The sequence below is a fragment of the Cygnus atratus genome, chromosome 6, assembly GCF_013377495.2.
Source record: "Cygnus atratus isolate AKBS03 ecotype Queensland, Australia chromosome 6, CAtr_DNAZoo_HiC_assembly, whole genome shotgun sequence".
Classification (NCBI taxonomy): Eukaryota; Metazoa; Chordata; class Aves; order Anseriformes; family Anatidae; genus Cygnus; species Cygnus atratus.
Window position 1 is genome coordinate 36,561,482 of NC_066367.1, and position 17,189 is coordinate 36,578,670.

The following is a 17,189-nucleotide window of genomic DNA, read 5'->3' on the forward strand; positions in this document are numbered from 1 at the left end:
TGCAGGGAACGTGAAAACAAGTTTCATGAGGAAGAAGCAAGATAACCCTATTTTTTTTTTTGGCACGCCAAGGCAGTTCTTGCAGCGTGACGGTGAAATGACCAGCGCCAGGGCCGGCACATCAGATGGCCAGAGCCACACACACACCGCTCCAATATGAAGGCAGCAGCATCCGGCCCTCCCAGAGCACTCCCCAAAGCATCCCAGCCTCCTGCTGCCCCCGTCCCCCTGTTTTCCACCTAATTCGGGTATTTTCCACCCAAAAAGCACTGTTTTCTGCAGCACAAAGGGCCAAGCTGGGGGATTTCACCTGCGGGCACAGGATGCTTGCAGCAGCAACACCTCTGTCTCCCGCGTGGGGTTAAGCGATGCAGAAGGCGTTGTGCAAGGGTGAGGGTGGTTGGTGTTTTTTTTTTTTTCCCCTTAATGAGTCTAATCTGATTAACATCACAATTCGCTCCCTTGTGTGGAAACAATGCAGAGCCAAATTTAGTAACCGTAGTTTATGCCACATCACCCTGGGTACCTTTGTTTGCGGTGCACATCTGGCGCCGACAGCTTTAACTTTACCCTCAGCACCCTCCATCCCCACTGGCACTCAGACCAGGGGCACGCAGCCTTGACTGGGATGCTAAAAAAAAAACCCACCCAGTCATCAACATATAGATGTGTGTTTGGTAAACCTGCCCGTAGTTAACCAAAAGCACAATTTTACCCCAACGAGAAGATTTCATTTGGTCTGCATGTGACTAGGGAGCTGATTTCATTTCCTGTAAAACCCCCTCAAATGCTGCAAAGTTACCTGACTCAGCTGCTTGTAGAAATCAAATTCAGTCAGAGATAACAGCTAATCATTTGTCACAGTAAGAAGCAATTCCCTGAAATCGGAAGGGAAAACCTGCCGCTTCAATCCGCAGGTCTGTCAGATTGCTAGAAATTACATTCTGCTCTGACTAACCTCTGCACTTGGATTGCTAACAACAAGCAGCCCGGTCTATCAAAAGAGAATATCATACAACCAGGAACAGCTTTTGATTTGTTCTGTTCCAATAACCTGAGAAAAGTTTATGGACATGCATTGCTGCCTAGACCTCAATTTTCACCAACCTGCATACTGTTTTGAATTTATAGCTCCACATCCTCCCAGTAATGTAGGTAAAATTTACAGGCTGATTATCTGGTATTTCATGGTAGGAAAATTAGAGTTGATTTTATAACCGCACAACAGATATTTGCTCTTCGATACTCTAAGGACACACAGTTTGGAGGCTTCAATTAAAATGCCAAAAAAAAAAAAAAAAAAGAAAAAAAAATTGATGAACTTTATGTGGAAAGAAGCTTTCAAAATGCAATTTATATTCTTTAGAAATGTTCCCAGAGAGTAAATTAAATGTATACCCTTCTATGTAAACACTATTTGTGCAGCAGTCATGTTATAAGTTTAATAAAAAATGATGTATCACCCCTGTTTGTAAGATTTATAATTCACATGGCAGTAGTGAATCCGGGAGCCTGGCCACAATGCATTTTCTCTACTTAACTCCGTTATCTACGGTGCGAGAACGCTTACAACATTGGTAAAAAGGGGCAAAAATAGTTTGGTATCTTTGCTTGACTTTTTTTTTTTTCTTTTTTTTTCTTTTTCTAGAGATGTTATTAAAATTTAAAGCTTGTATCTCAAAAGGCCAGAGTTACCCATGGGGTTAATGTTCTTAGCAAGACATGTTTAGGCAAATCTATCCACTGTACTTTTATTAGCAGGTAATGAAAAGGTGTAAGTTAAAGTGTGAAAGGACTCCGTGTTTTTTGAAAACAGTACTTCAGCAAATAGCTTTATCTGGCAGAGCCTCTTTGTATTGTAATTACATATAATACAAATCTTCACAATAATTCAGAGAGAGAAAATGCTAATGTGCAGGTTGTGGCAGAAACTAAACCAAAGCAATGAGATTTGCAGTTACAGTAGATTCCCCATCTCACACTGTGATTTTTAACAATTTATTTCCCGCCCCCCTTCCAGTTGCACGAGCACAGGCTCCTGTCTTGCTGAACTTCTCTTGCTGAACTGCAAAGTTCATCCATCACCACTACAAAGTTGTTTCTCCCAAACCTCTTTTTCCGGAAAAAAATAAAAAGATTTTTCCCTTAAAGTACAAAATAAATGAAAAAAAAAATAACAAAACCAAACTGTTGATTAAAGTGTGTTGGAGTTTGCAGGAGAAACTACGGGGAGTTTCTAGCATTTAAGCAGGATTTATATTAGAAAATAGTTCCTAACATCCTTTCCAGATTTCTGCTTGTCGCTGTTCCAGTTTCAAAAACATGCAAAATTTATCTGACTTACCACAACAGCTTGAAGGACCAGCTTGGATAAATATGTATTTTTGTGATCTCTATTGGTTTTGCACATATGGTATCATCTACCTGATTGATTGTAAGGGCTCCATTGACTAAAAACGGAAGGGATTTTGGTGTCTATATTCATTCTGAAAACACATATTCATTGCAGGGCACGCCACAATCCCATAAACATGAAGTCACTGCCATGCACGGTGTCAGTGTCTCTCACGTAATGAATCACCGGCTGATAGACCCCTTTGGAGCCCTGACACTTTATCCTCCCGCACGCGGCTGCTGCCGCCCTCCAGCTCCCAGCCCGTGTCCCTGACTCGCTTTCTGCACCAAGGGCAGGGCAAGGGGCTGGCTGCAAGCCCCTGCTCCCTAGTCAGGGCATTTCTGAACTTCACGTTGTTTCGTGTTTTGTTTATTTTACCTTATTATTTTATTTTATTTTACTCTAGGTTTATTTATTTACCTGTCTGTCTATTTGTTAAACCTCAGCAAGGCCGAATGAGTTGCTTGCAAAAAATGCAAACCTGATCCTACGGCAGTCCTGCCCCTCGGATAACTCCTCACGTTTTGCACAGGCGTTGCGCTGCCACACACGGAGCCTGGGAGCATGAAATACGCGGTAAAACAAATAACTGCCTTCGCAGGGAAACGTCTCGTTTCTCCCCCCTCTCTTTCACATACCTGTATCTGACCCTCATCTAGATCCCAGAGCCAATGACAGAAATATTGACATCAGCCGGGGAAAGATCAGATTTCCTTACACGGGGGACCCGTCCTGTAAACTCTGCGTGTTGACAGAGCCAGGTCCCGTGCTGGTGGGTCCTCTGGGATCCCGGAGGGGCTTTAGCTCCGCTCCTGCTCCCTTGTAGCCCATTAGCTTCAATGCCAGCAGCTTACACCTTAAAATAAAAAGGGCCGGGTTCAGGTACAGGAGGACCAAACACCGCCTTACTCTAGCCTGACTTCAGCAAGCCACCGCTGGTGTGCAAAGTACCAAGAATGCCACAAGCTGGCCCAAAGTTCATAAATTAAAGAAAAAGCAGTCGGCTGAAAGTTGTTTAAAAAAATCGCCCCTCTGTTTTTACAGCCGAGCCCTAACTTCCTGATAACCAGAGGCCGCCAGGGCTTTGCCTGCCACGAGCCCTGCGTGGCATCGGCCGCGGGCACCGCAGGCTGCTACCTGCCTTGGGGAGGGAATGCGGCGCCCGTGATGAAGTACGGGCGCTCAGGATTTCTCCGGCGTTTTACTTTCTATTATAAACACTTGCTTGAAGCCCAGCCCTCCGATTTTTGGTCACAGCTTTATCTCAGAAAAGGCTGAATAGGTACTTAAAATATTTTTCGAGAGAAAGAAAGAAAGAGGACAGAGAGAGGGAAAAACCCCTGCCCATTCTTCTGAAATTTAAGTAGGCAGCCCTTGAAAGATCACTGAGAAAAGTCTGTATTTTCTCAGGTTTAACTAAATAATTTATGCATACTTTCACTTTGGCATGATGAAGCAATTTTAGCCTTTAAAACCCACAACTACTCAGGAGGGAAAAGGTCTGGTTCCTGCAACTTAAATAATTTAAACATCCAGGTGGAAATGCTTTCAGCGCCTCTCCTTCCCCAGACAAAGGAGGAAGACTCCGCAATTCTGCAAGACCGGGAAGAAAAGTGATAAAAGAGCCAGCCTCGGATGCATTCAATATCAAGGGGAAATCCAGCATTGTTTGCTGGAAAGAAGGTGACCAGGCAGACACTGGGAGTACATAAACCGGCAAGGTAAGAACGCTTAGAAAACAAAATTATTGGCCTAGAGCTACCACAAACATGTTTTCCAGAAGAGCTCAGCAAAAACGATCCCCCTGCTGTCTAACCCGAGTCAGAAGAGGTTTGTGTACGCGTCAGGGTTAGGCAGATGCTCGGGGTCACCGACGGAGATGTGAGAAGCCGCCCCTCCAGCCCCGGCGCCTGCACGTACAGAGATGAGTGCGTGGTGCAGCTCGGCGCCGGCGAGAAACGGAAAAGTACCCGGGCTGCTGCAGTGCTTCCTGCACGTGGTACTAGATGTGAAACCCTTGAGATGCTTGCAGAAGCCTACCAGCTTTAAAGACAGGTGAGAGATGCCCCTCCGAGCCCATGGCCTGGTGGCCGGATTCAGTGCACGCCGTGGGACACGCCAGGGAGATGCAGGACCAGAGCCTCCAGCTCAGCGGTGCCCCGTGACCAGTGGGGGAGGAATGTGAAAATTGGGGAGAAAAAGTGCAAACACTGCTTGTGTTGGTAAAACTAGATAACCGAGAGCGATTTCACGAAATATTAAGCTCCAAGATGTCTCCTAGTAAATAGCATTACTGAAATGAACGTTTGGCTCCATACCAGGGATAGACATGCCTCTGACTGCTCTCCCCTTTGGTATGTATTGAGCAGAAAGTATTAGCGGGAGAGCTAGCAGTGACCCGTGCATCTAAACCACGGGCATTTTCTGTTAGGAAAAACATCTGACTGTCCTCTCTAAAGAGCTCTGAGACCTCCATTGTTCAGCGTGAGCCCTCAAACCGCGGCCAGGACGATGTCCTGGGGCTGGAGACATGCCTTCTGCATGCCTTCTAGATGGAGGCCCTAAATTCATGCTATCTGTCTGTACATTTGCCTTCCTCAGGAGAACAGCAGTCACACGCCAAATTAACAACTGCACACAAGCGTCCTGCAGCCGAGCTTGCCCCAGCAGCAGCATTTGCATCTGCAGCATGGCTGTGTCGGGAGGTGCAAGGGGGAGCAGTGGAAGCTGGCCTGGCTGTGCCCCGGCATCTTCACCCCACAATTTCCTCCTCTTCTGCAAGACCCCTGGGAAGGGAAAGGAGAAGCCCTGCTCACCACTGGGGCGCTGAGGGCAAAACCAGCGGCTTCGTGCAGGGCTGAGCAGATAGGGGGCCAGCACAGCAGCTGCATGATGCTGGCCCTCAAGGTAGCAAAGTCAAGTGCATGAGTTCAGGAAACCCCATCTTCTGAGCCTGAACCTGTATACACCAGCTTTTTGCATTTCTTTTTTTTTTTTTTCCTAACAGGTGTCTCACTCAATCTATGCAAAAGAGGGCAAAATTAAGGCTTGGTGGCTCCAGAAATACCCCGGTTGTGGATGGAACTGCTGTTCTTTTAGTGTGGATTTTTGTTTGTGTGTGTGGCAGTGCCCGTGAGAAGCTGCTCGCTGCATGTGGAGTAACACCACCTCTGCAGTCTGCCTCAGAACAAGTGGGGAGCTTAAAATGGCTCAAAATTCACCCTATCTGCTTGTGGCTCACGGTCAGCCGAAATGTTCATATTAGGCTGGTCCTCAGCGAGTGGAAAAGCCTTATCCTTGCAGCCAAAAGGAAACGCAGAGCTGGGCATAAGAGGCTGTTGAAACCACACGTCATGTTTGGGTTTGCTGTGTCATAATGATTTTATTCCGGTCAGGATAAGTCTTTCTGCAGCTGTTTTCCTATGGAGCTGATGGCAAAGGGCAGGGACTTGGCTGATACCACGCAGAAGGGAAGAGCACCAAGAGGAGGAACCTCCTTGCAGAGAAAACATCTCTGTTAAAAATGCATTTTTTTAATGGTTCTTTTTTTTTTTTTTTTTTTTTTTTTTTTTTTTTTAATATGTAAGTTTCAGAGGCATTGCCCGTGGTTAAGAGGTAAAATAAGGGATGTGGAGTGAGGCCTCAGACCTCAGGCCTACGAGTATTTTCCCTTTCTTTCAACCTTCTGTATTTTCCCTTTTCTAAATGCGGTATCGACAGGGGCGCCCCGGCTGCAGCGCTGCGTGGGTGCTCCATCACCTCCCCACGACTGGGGACACCCGGCCCTTCTCACCCCAATCCCTCGCTGGCGGGGCCCTACCGAGCGGCCAGGATGGCCTCACCCCCTCGTGGACGTGCCCAAATGCGTGCCAGTTAGATGTACCCAGATCTGTCCCCACGGGTGTGCTCCCTCCTGGGCCAGGTGCTGTCCCGAAACTCTCGGCTCGTTGCACAGCGGCCGCGAAAGTCTCTAGGCTGCTGGGGGGACGGCGCAGGCTTCAGCCCGGGCCTACCTTGAGCTGACGAGGGGCACGTGGGTTTTGAACAGAAATTAAAAGTTATTTGCTCTTTTAATGCAGTGCAAAGTACGGCCCGGGTCAGGATTGCATTTCCCGAGAGAAAGTTAAACTTTCAAGGTTAATTTTGTTTCTGAACAAAGTGTAAACCGTTTTTTTTTTGAGGCCTGTTTTTTTTGCTGACTTACATCTTACGCCCGTGAATCCTGACCGCAGGATCGGGACTGGAGACCTTGCATTTTGCAAAGCGGCACAATTTTTGGCGATAAAATAACCATTATATCAGCCCCGGGAACAAAGCAAGCTCGGGGACTGTGTGTGAAACTCCTCTTGTGCACAAAAAGGCAGCCCGCTTGGCACCCAGCTCCGCGAGGCAAGCGCATGAACCCGGGGTGAAAGGCCTTTTCTTCTGTTCCCGCTCCGCTCAGCCATCGAGTTCTGCTCATTCATTACCCCGAGTTAAGCTCTGCAAGCTTACAGTAAACCTCCGAGAGCTGGGTTTTGTACGGAGGAATTTCGCATTAAGGATTCGCTCACCCCCCGGCCTCTTCCCCCGAATCGCACACCTGATAGAAACCTTAAATCCCAATCTAGCCTGAAGTGCATTAATAGGAGCTTTGATTTTCTCTAAAAAGAAGAGAATTAGCTCCGTAATCCTACTAGTTATACTTCTAACAATATTATTTTAAGACAATTAATTCATATTTTAAAATAATGAAATTACTAGCACAAGACACTAAACTTCTTTTAGTATATTAAATTGGGCAGATTGCTTCTCTCCTTCTAATTATGAATGTAGCAGTTACAAAAGAAACTGTCATTTTGATAGAGTAAAAGACAATCTGTCTGCCAAAAGTGTCCAACCATAATTCTAAAAAAAAAGTCATCTGCATCAAGAACATGCTACTTTGTTTGATGTACTGTCTTATTGGAAACCTAATTTGCTTTCAACCTCTGAGACAACACATAACATAAGTTTGTGTGACTAATTTTCTTGGAAATATGAGTAATTAGAATAAGGGACCATTTCCATGGCAGGAACGGGCAGTTTTCAAAATTCTCAATAACCGCAGCAAGTTGTCTCCTTTTCCCTTTCAGCTGCGCGGTACAAAAGGGAGAGGGAAGAGAGAGGCACGGCTTTGCACAGCACAACGCCAGCTCCCGTGTAAATCGTGAACTCCTGCAAAGTACAGAAAGGTTTATTACCTGAGGTGAGCACTCCCAGAGCTCCCGGAGTATAAAGGCATTAGCCGTATGTTCTAACAAAGTAATAAAAATCAATAAACAGGAACCCCCCACCTGTGCTATGGCCCCAGTGTTAAGTTTTATACATGTAGTAATAGTGCATATCAATTTTCACCACCCTTCCTACGCTAGCTATTACAAGGCATACAACCACCGGAGGGACCGCGAGAGCAGTGCCATTCATCCCACAGAGTTGTCCAGATGCCAGCTCCATTGCATCATTGTCAATTTTATTCTATCTACAACTGGACAAGGCTGCGGCCCCGGCTCCTATCCACCCACTCAGCACCGCAACAATTGCAAACTGTTCGACTGGTTAAAGAGTTTACCAGCCAGCTGAAAGAAAACAGAACAGTTGCATATTAATGCACCCAGCCCCTGAAAGATCACATAATGGAGCGGGAGAAACGTGTAACTGCAACCAATATGTGATCTTGTCCAGCTGCCGCAGCCTGCGGATCAGTGACCAGGTTTTTAAAGGAATTAATGCCAAGCATCAATATGCAGCTGCGCCAGGTTTCCACTGCAGCTAGGCGTGGGCTCTACGCTGCTTAATTCCTCAGAGGTATAGAAAGTGTGGGTCATCGTGGGTACGCCGAAATCAAACGCTGCTACAGATGAGGCAGCTCTACCAGGTTTCAAAAATGACTACTAAATCACACTTATCTTATAATTAAAAAGAATGCCCCCGATAAGGCAGAAAAGAGTGTGAGCATAAACCTTTGCCATGCATTTTCCACTATTCATTAATCTATGGAAATAAGGGTGGCAGGTTTATTTAAGTATGAAGCAGCCCAGGAAAGTTAGTTGCTTTTCATTTTCAAATCAGGACCAAAAAAACTTTGAGGAATATTTCATTCTACAGACATCCTTTAAAAGTGTCAGGCTTTCTAATTACTGCCCAAAGATGACCACTGCAGTCTTTAGCAAGTAACGAGAAGCGTTTGAGGGTGAAGGCTTTGATTCTGAAATAACCATGACCCAAGTGTGGTCTCTCTTGATGAAAAAAAGCTGCAGTAGCTTCAGTTTTAATAGGCAAAAGGAAAGAAAAAAAAAAAAAAAGAAAAACAGCACTTGACGATGACCCTTTCTCCCCTCCCCAACAAAAAGACAAGGAGTTTTATCTGCCTGAGGTTGCCTCTGATAGTGCTCCTGGTCCGGAAGTACCACTCATGGGCACTTAAAGCAGCATCACTCAGAAGCGTAAAAATAGAATAAAGTTGTACAGCAAATGAGAAATTATGATATAACTCAAGTGCTGTGACACGAAACAAGCAAAATGACCGATCCGAACATTCCCTGGACCCGATAAAAATCTATCTGAAATTAGTGTTGCCATCAAGGTGTTGCTTGGGATGAAGTAGTGCCTTTAAAAGCTATCTACAGTAACAGTCGCGACAGCTTTGCAGTGAAGCTAACCATTTTAGGCAATGGGAAGAAAGTAAGACCATTGTAGTTGCGAACAGCTGGCATACAATAGATAATTTAAGGGAAAGTGACCCTCATGTATAATTTTTAACTGAAGAACTGTCAAGCCCCATTAGTTCCAATAGGGCCTGGTAGTACCGAGGTAGGTTTATAGGGGCATTGTATGAGAATAGTTTCCAACAGAGCAGCAAAAAAAAACATTTTATGGGAACTTTTGTAGATTTGGAATTAATTCCTTTTAAAAAAAAAAAAAAGAAAAAAAATCTTAGCTGCTGTTTGAGACAACGGCATCTCTGCTTTTCTTTTCCGAACAGACCCTAAAAAATGGCAAAAATGTCTTTTGGAGCCAGTTTAGCCACATTCAGAACCATACGCACTGATAATGCTGAGGAATTCTGAAAGACACCCGTTAAATGTGGAAACCATGCTGCTAAATCTACGTCACAGCCTCTGCTAGTGAATAAAACGCCAAGTAAAAGAGCAAGGGAAGGAAACACAAGTACTTAAATGAGCGCAAATAATGAAGGGTAGAACCTGGGTGGAACATAAAGAAAGAGCGAGTTAGGTAAAATAAAGCTCCGGCACCGTTTCTGCAGACATATTTTAGAGGCCAGTCCAACATTATAAACAATTGCTATAAAACCTGAAAGGTCCAGGTGTCGCTAAGTCATGTTTACTTTATGGCTTTCACTTTGCTATTTGGCAGTACTTCTAAGACCGTTCTGAATGATGTTGCCCTCAACTTAAAGTGCTATAACTTTCTTGCTCAGACTTAAAAGAGATACTGTAAAATTATTTAGCAACTTCTTGTGCTGTAAACAGTCCTGGGATGTAATCCCAGACGCCTCTCCCTTGTATCAGTCAGCCCCTAGTTAAATGCTGTACAGTGATGGAGTATACATGGTTGGCCTTAGGTACGTATATAGGGATGGGGTGAAGAGGGGAAAGACCTCAACCTGCTGCCAGCCTTGTTGCCTAAGGGGGTGGTGGAAATGGGGAACAAAAAAAAACAAACATGGGCAAAGGCTGGGAACTGTCCTTCCTCGGGACAGGCAGGTGCTGTTTTGGGGCATGTTACCTCCCCACGCCGATTGGGCACCACCACACCTTCCACCCAGGCCAAGTGCATGTGGGCAGGCGGCGTGGTGCTGGAGGAATTTTGCCACTAAGGCCAGTGTTGGGTTCAAGGTAAGCAAGGATAGCTGATTCTAGCCTTAATGAGTCGACTTAAGGCCTATATATTTAAAAATAAGACGGATTGTCATTTAAAGAAATGATGAGAGAAATATCCATTTAAATTTGGGTCAAATAACATGACAATAAAGGCAGGAGTTATGGGTACTGTAGACTGTCCTTTACTAGACACTATATTACTTGTAGTCATTAGGCCAGCTATAAAAAGAAGGTTTAAATACTAATGTATTTTTTAATTTGTTTTATATCCTAAACAAGCAATCAATGTACATTAATAAACATAATTGTTTTTTTGGCATTTGTCCATTCATTTGGTCTACCTTGTCAGCTCCGGCAAACACATCAGCAAAATTCAGTAACCACAATACGCAAGAAGGAAACACCAATGAGGCCTCCTCAAATATGCATAATGTATTGAATTACTTTGCTGTTTCACTATTGACAGATTGAAGCCTCCAAAGTTTGCCATAATGTCCTCCTGTCCGTCTGTCTCAGTGACTTTGACAGGTTTTTGTCCACAAATACTGCTTTCAAGTGCTGGTGCAAAGAACCTTTAACGAGGTGGTAAATATGTTTACCTTTGATAAGGTGAGCTGCCTGATAAGATAATGTGGATGGCCACTTTTCAAAAGCAAATATGTGCAGAGCTCAGGGCTCTCACCCGGGAGCTGTGCTGGACTTGATCAACGTAGGGCAACACCTCGTACCTCGGAGAAGCTTCCTGGAGCCAATTTGTTCCTTTTCAGTTTTAATTATAAGGTACCACTTGTGAGAGAGAGGTTTATGCACTCGAGAGAGTGCAATGCTGGAGATGGACGTGTAAAAGGTGCTCATCTCTGTAGTCTCAGCAATTAGTGTGCAGCTTTTGGCACCTTTCCTTTAACTAGGACACTTTCTCCTCAAAGGTCTGTGGGTTTCTGCCTCCTGGAGTGTCAACTGCAAGCAGTCACCATCCAGGGGACCTCCTGCAGAGGGAAAAGATCAGGAAATCCCTCGGAGGAGGAAACACTCGATGGTCTGGTATGGTTACCCTGAGTGCTAGTGACCAGAGAAATAAGTACCAAGAAAAAGCTCCACTAGGGGCAAAATCTGCTTTGAGACCCTGTAATGCCTCCTGACATCTCTATCAGGTCCTCTCCGTAGGTGACCCTACCAAAACAACCCCGGCTGGTCCATCGGTCTTACGCGAGAAGACGGGAGGCAACGTGGGCACCATCTGCACCACAGAAATTTCTTAAAATGCCATTTGTCAGAGGAAAGGAAAACGGCATTGTTGTGGGAAGAGCAGAAGCCAAGGAGTCCAAAATGGTAGCTCCGCACAAGGCTTTAACGCGCTAGAAAATTTATGAAAACATGAATAAAAGGTAGCTTATTCAGTGTCAGCCTTACATATTTATAGTTTAAAAATTAGTCAAAGTTTATGTCCCGAGGTTGCACCTACAGGAAGCCAGATGTGTGCCTTCTGCATGTGACCTAAGACAGGCCTGGAGCAACAACTAGATAATTTCTCGCTCATACTCCACACCGTCGATCGCGGCGGCTTTCTGAGGTGAGAGAATCTGACAGCACTAACTCTCCAGGGCAGAACTTTCCAGTCAAGTGGATCAACGGACTGAAAATCTCTTATGAATAGTCATTAGGCCTTCATTACAAACCCCTCACAACCCAGTTCTCTTCTCGCAACCAAATGCCTTTTGTCATCTTCACAAGGTGCATCATTTAATTACCAATTGATTTCTTTATATATGACAACATGTCAGATAGCAAAATACAGTGTATCTCCCTTAGGGGGAGAAGTCTGTTAACTATCAGCGTGCCAGATTACTGAATTTAGCTGCAAGACAGTTATTCCCTCCACCGCTCCTTTATTTTAACTCGCTTTCCCGAGCTCGGGAGTTTTTCAGAGGAGCCGCACGGGGAAAAGAGGAAGGCAAGGAGCATCGCGGAAAGAATTTTCCCCGTTCTGTCACAAAATCAGAGATCGCTTCCAACATTTCTCACTCTCTTTTTAGGCACGGCCGCCGCCACGCACACCGTGCCCGCACATATGTACGTTGGCATCGGCGCCTATATGCACACAGAGAGCCTAGCTGAAGTGCGTCAAACAATTGTTCCCATTATACCAGGAATTTACCCAGCTTCTGACTTTGCTAGCACGCTGAATCTTCCCCTTCACAACTGCGGCCTGATAATCAAGCCAGTACTGTATTAATAAGCTGAATAATAAGGGAATTTCAGAAATGTACAGGACTATTATACCGTAACAATAAAACCTCAAACTGAGTAAACCAGAGCAGTGCTGAAGGTAGGCGTCAGAAAATAATGAAACCAGTGTTGCAGTAATGCCCTCCATTGTATGGCAGTGTAAATGCCTGCTTCTTTCATACACAGAAGCTACATTACACGAGTCCGAAATGTTCTCAGAGCATCACTGTGCCTGGTTGTGATAGAACCTGGCACCAGCAAGCACTGAAAGCTGACATTATACTGTAGGATGTGCTGCAGGTGTGCAGGCCTGCGAACGTGCTCTAATTACATATTTTCCTGCAGAGCAACAATTAAGGTCGCCAAAATAATTGCCAGTTTCTTAATCCCTCTCTAACAAGACTGACATAAGGAATGGTTTATTTTTCTCTGGTTATTTTGAAACTGTTCCTCAAGATTTTGGTTTTTCTAGTGCGCTGCATAAAACTAATTCTTACGTTCAAATGTGTGATTATACCCATTGTTGCTGCTGGATTTTTATTTTTTTTTTGAAAGGCCGAACCTTTTCTGAATTCTAGTACAACTGAAATAACGAAGAAATGCTGATTGTATAACCTGGCGTGCTGTTTCAACATTTCCTCTGCAACGAAGGTACCCATTTTTGCTTTCTGTGTGCACACTTGCTGGCGTGGTTTTGGTGCTCTTCTCTGGGCCTGCAAACTCCTGGCCGGTCCTTAGAGCCCTGCAGAGGGGCATCAGCACTGCAATGCCCCAGCCGAGCAGCTGGACAACTACAGCCTCCTGCCTGTGTCCGGAGGTTCAATAAAGAATCACCTCTATTTTCATTACAACTGGCCTTATCTACTGTGGGAGACATTACAGAGACTTCTTTCTAAGCGGCATAAAGCACTCGACTTCAAACAATTGGAACAATTGTAGTACATGAGACAGAAAGGAGATGTCTAGTGCATCCATTTGCAAAGCTGATGCATTTAACAGCAACCATTATACATTGTAGTTATATATAGCCTTCTCACAGACCTTGGGAATAGTGGCCAATGTGAGTCAAACTCAGAGCTGCCATCAATGGCCACAAGTCAATTGATTTTCTTCGGGAAGCACCCAACGATACGAGCCAGGAACCCTCCGTGCCTCCCTCCCTCTGTAACTCTCACAGACAAGGAAATCCTTTGGAGAAAGCCGCGGTCTCGGTGCCTACACAGAGACCTTCTCATCTTTTATGGCCTTTGAGTTTTGGAGCTTAAAGCTCGGCTGAAGAGGACGCTTGGGACACCTAACCTGGAAGGCATTGGGGTGACTTCTGCAGGATTTGGGTCAGACCCACAGGCTCTACCTTGTCAGCAAGTCAGCACGAGGCTGTTCAGTGTTTGTGAAGATGCCTCAGAGGCTCTAAAAAGTATTTTATAGAGGAACACAAGGACATTTGTGTTCAGTCATGTTCAGACAACCCTTAGTTAAGCCAAAGGTTAGTTGTTTGTTCTTGATTACATTTTAAAATAGTTTGAACTCTTTTCTAACTTTCCAGTAGAGCCTGCTGTCAGCTACCTATGTGCAGATCCTGTCGGTGTCAGAATGAGTATTGCTTATGGCAGGACTAAATTTATCTGAGCAACACCAAAGATTAAGCAAAAAATGCCACACAACACCAGTCAAAGGATGTCCAGCAGCATGCCAGATAGATTGGCTTGACATGCACAATCGTATTCAAACATCTGAGAATATTAGCATTAATGGAACAGGCAAGGCACCCTTTGATAATTGTTGGCAATCTGAAAACTTTGCTCTGAGGATATTAAAAGTAAACTGTTATCGTCCAATTGCCAGTTTTAATCCTGCTGATATAAACTGCCACAACCTGTCAGCGTTTGACATTTAGCAAGAAGGTATGAATATAAGCTTCTGCTAGGCAGTGTAGGTAGATGTCCACCTTTGCAAAGTGCATTACATGCATGGAAACCTCAGAAATGATACTAATAACACAGACTCCTACCAAGTTACTGGTTTTACTGCTAACTCCACTACTCACTTTCTAAATTTGTCTCTCTTTCCTACACTTCTCTTGCAGTCTTCCTTCAACACAGATGAGATAATCAGTTGCTTAGACACCCGTCCTCATAAAGCTGTTCACATCTTTGTATGCTTCACCTGCAAAAGCCACAACAGCGATACTGTGATACATGAAAATGTATTCTCCCTCATCGTACTTATTACTTTGAAATGCTCATTGATTTACTCTGCAAGTGAGGAAACAAAGGAAATTTAAACTTTAATGGATATTAAATTATTTGCAAATGAATCATTTACTCTTCTAAAAAGGGACAAATGTATTTTGTTCACTTGAAAGGTACTTAGAAAGACTGCATGGGAGTGATAAAACTCATAAAACTCAGGGTCATATGCAACCAGCTTAGACTTTTCAAACCCGGTGATTTCATTAAGACTCAGTACGAAAGGACACAGCGAGGCTCTCAAAGGACTGAACGCCACGAAGCTTAACCCACGTAGCTGGTAGGCCATGAATCTTCAGGCTCCAGCATCTTTGCTGAAGCAGATTTTGATGTAGGCACCTGACTGGGGACCCGGGTTAGCAAATACTGGCCTTAATGGTCAGTACCTTCCCAGTTCCTTCCCTGGGACCACTCGCAGCATGAGGCAGGGCAGAGCCAAGCCATGTTCCTAGAAGGGGGCCAAGTCCTGGTAACTCCACTCATGGGAGTGCTTGCACCAGTTTCAATGGGGAAGACGTGGCCTTGTTTACATGAAAATGCTTTGAAGGGAAATATTTTAGGTTTTGATCAAAACCTCATTTACATTCTTACAAAGAAACTGTGAAGAGTTATAAATGAGCTGTAGAGTATATTATAAAACACATTTTAAAAGTAACACATGCTTAGTGATGGATTACGTTAAAAAAAAGTACATGCGATAGCCAAGATGATCATTTATGTTGAGCAGAGATCACGCGAGAAAGCATTCCACAGGCATAACTTTGCAGATAATCAAAGCCAAGTATTAATACAGTTTTATCAGTCCACCTTCTAAACAATATTTCAGTAGATTTCCTTTCACACAGTGATATTTGTAATAAATGTTCTGCCTTTGTTTTAAAGTCAGTCCGTAGAAAGATGACATCAGCTTAGCAAACAATAAAGTGCCTGTAATATTGTCTCCAGAGGGCTGTTACATTTACTTTGTAGCAGTAAAATTCAATTTTCAAAAAACACTACATGAATGATGTTAGGTTATTAACCCTATCACCACCGTAAAACATCATCATTGTGTGCAGAATGTAGGTCACTATCTAGGAGCTATAAGTTGCTTTTTGTTAAATAATCCATTTAAGCTGCTTTTCTTCCCCATAGCCCGGGTTGTGTCCCTTCCCTTTGAAAAAAAAAAAAAAAAACAGGCCCACTTTTAATCACAGGGCTCTGAGTGAGCGCACTTATTACACATCGCATTTTGAGGTGCTCTTCCTTTGTTACTTTCAGATTTGGCCGCACACTTTTGAAGAGTGACTCTCTGTGAATTCTTGCTGCTCGGCGCTGCTCTCAAAGAGCACGAAAACCGAGCACATCGCAGCAGCCCGCGCCGGCAGTGACTCGCGCAAGTTTCAGTTCAGGGAACGATAAGAAAATCTGCAACTACAAAACTCTGAGTCATTTTGAAATTTCAGCGCACTTGAATAGCAGCCGTCCTGATTCGGGGGCTGGCTCCCAGCTCCTGCCCCTGCGTGTTTTCCCTCCGACGGGTCCGCGGAGAGAGGCACAAGAGGGATCGGCGAGCAAACTGTCCGCGGGCCAGCACCGGCGTGTCACATGGCTGGGTATAAAAGAGGATTTGCATACCTGACGCAGCTATGGAAATATTCCCTGTCCGACAATGGGCGAAAAAGAAGCCCTGACGGCTGGCCAGCATCAGCATGCAAGGGGTTAACTAGTTAAACTTCTACCACCCCCCACAGCAACTTTCCAAAAGCTGACAATAAGTAAAAGAAGTGCTGGTTATCCATTTTTTAAAGGGATGGGATTGGTTTTAGAAGAAAGGGAAAGAGGATCAAACACCTCAGAGCAACAAAAGGTTGTGTCAGAGGGCCCTCAATCACAAACCTCCTTCAACAAGAGATATTCCAACCTTCCAGAGCAGTTACCCGGGCAGCACGGCTAAAAAGTGCCCTGACATGAAAAGAACAAAAACAGAAGGGACAGAGGTAGTTATTGTTATGCACACTCCTCTTTTTTGCTTGGGCTTTTTTCTCCCCCACAAAACTTTTTGCATAAGCTGTTAGGGGAAAAGTAATAGTGCTGCTTATTGAAAAGAAATCTCTCTTTTTTTTTTTTTTTTTTTTTTTGCATCTCCTACCTCCTAGGTTGTGAGGTATGCCCAGCAGATTCTCAGCAAGGAACACCTGATGAATGGGAAGGTCAGCTCTGTGAATGCTTCAAAAGAGGCATCCGAAATTAATAAATGTAATTATGAGAGTGTAAATGTAGCCTGGTTTTCATCGCCCCCTGAACACATATTTGATTTTTTTTTTTCTCCAGATGAGCTAAGTTTTGTGCGCACAAAGAATGTAAATTATTTGCATTTGCGGTGTCAGGTCTTGGAGGTATCTTAACAGTGTGTAAGAATTTTCCACTTAAATGTAAATTATTAACAAGTCAGAGTTTTCATTTGTTTTATCTCCT

General features: G+C 44.4%; 1 protein-coding gene across 16 annotated transcripts in view; it reads right to left on the reverse strand.

Annotated features, from left to right (window-relative positions):
* The window catches only part of ZEB2 (zinc finger E-box binding homeobox 2), a 113,255-nt gene that overhangs the window by 56,878 nt on the left and 39,188 nt on the right, over positions 1-17,189 (reverse strand). Inside the window, exon 2 of one of the 16 annotated variants that reach the window (XM_050711518.1) lies at positions 14,531-14,649. The exons of the other annotated variants lie outside the window; for them this stretch is intronic. The gene's annotated coding sequence lies outside the window, so the exon portion shown is untranslated. The remainder of the gene's footprint in view (positions 1-14,530; positions 14,650-17,189) is intronic. 16 annotated transcript variants of the gene reach the window in all.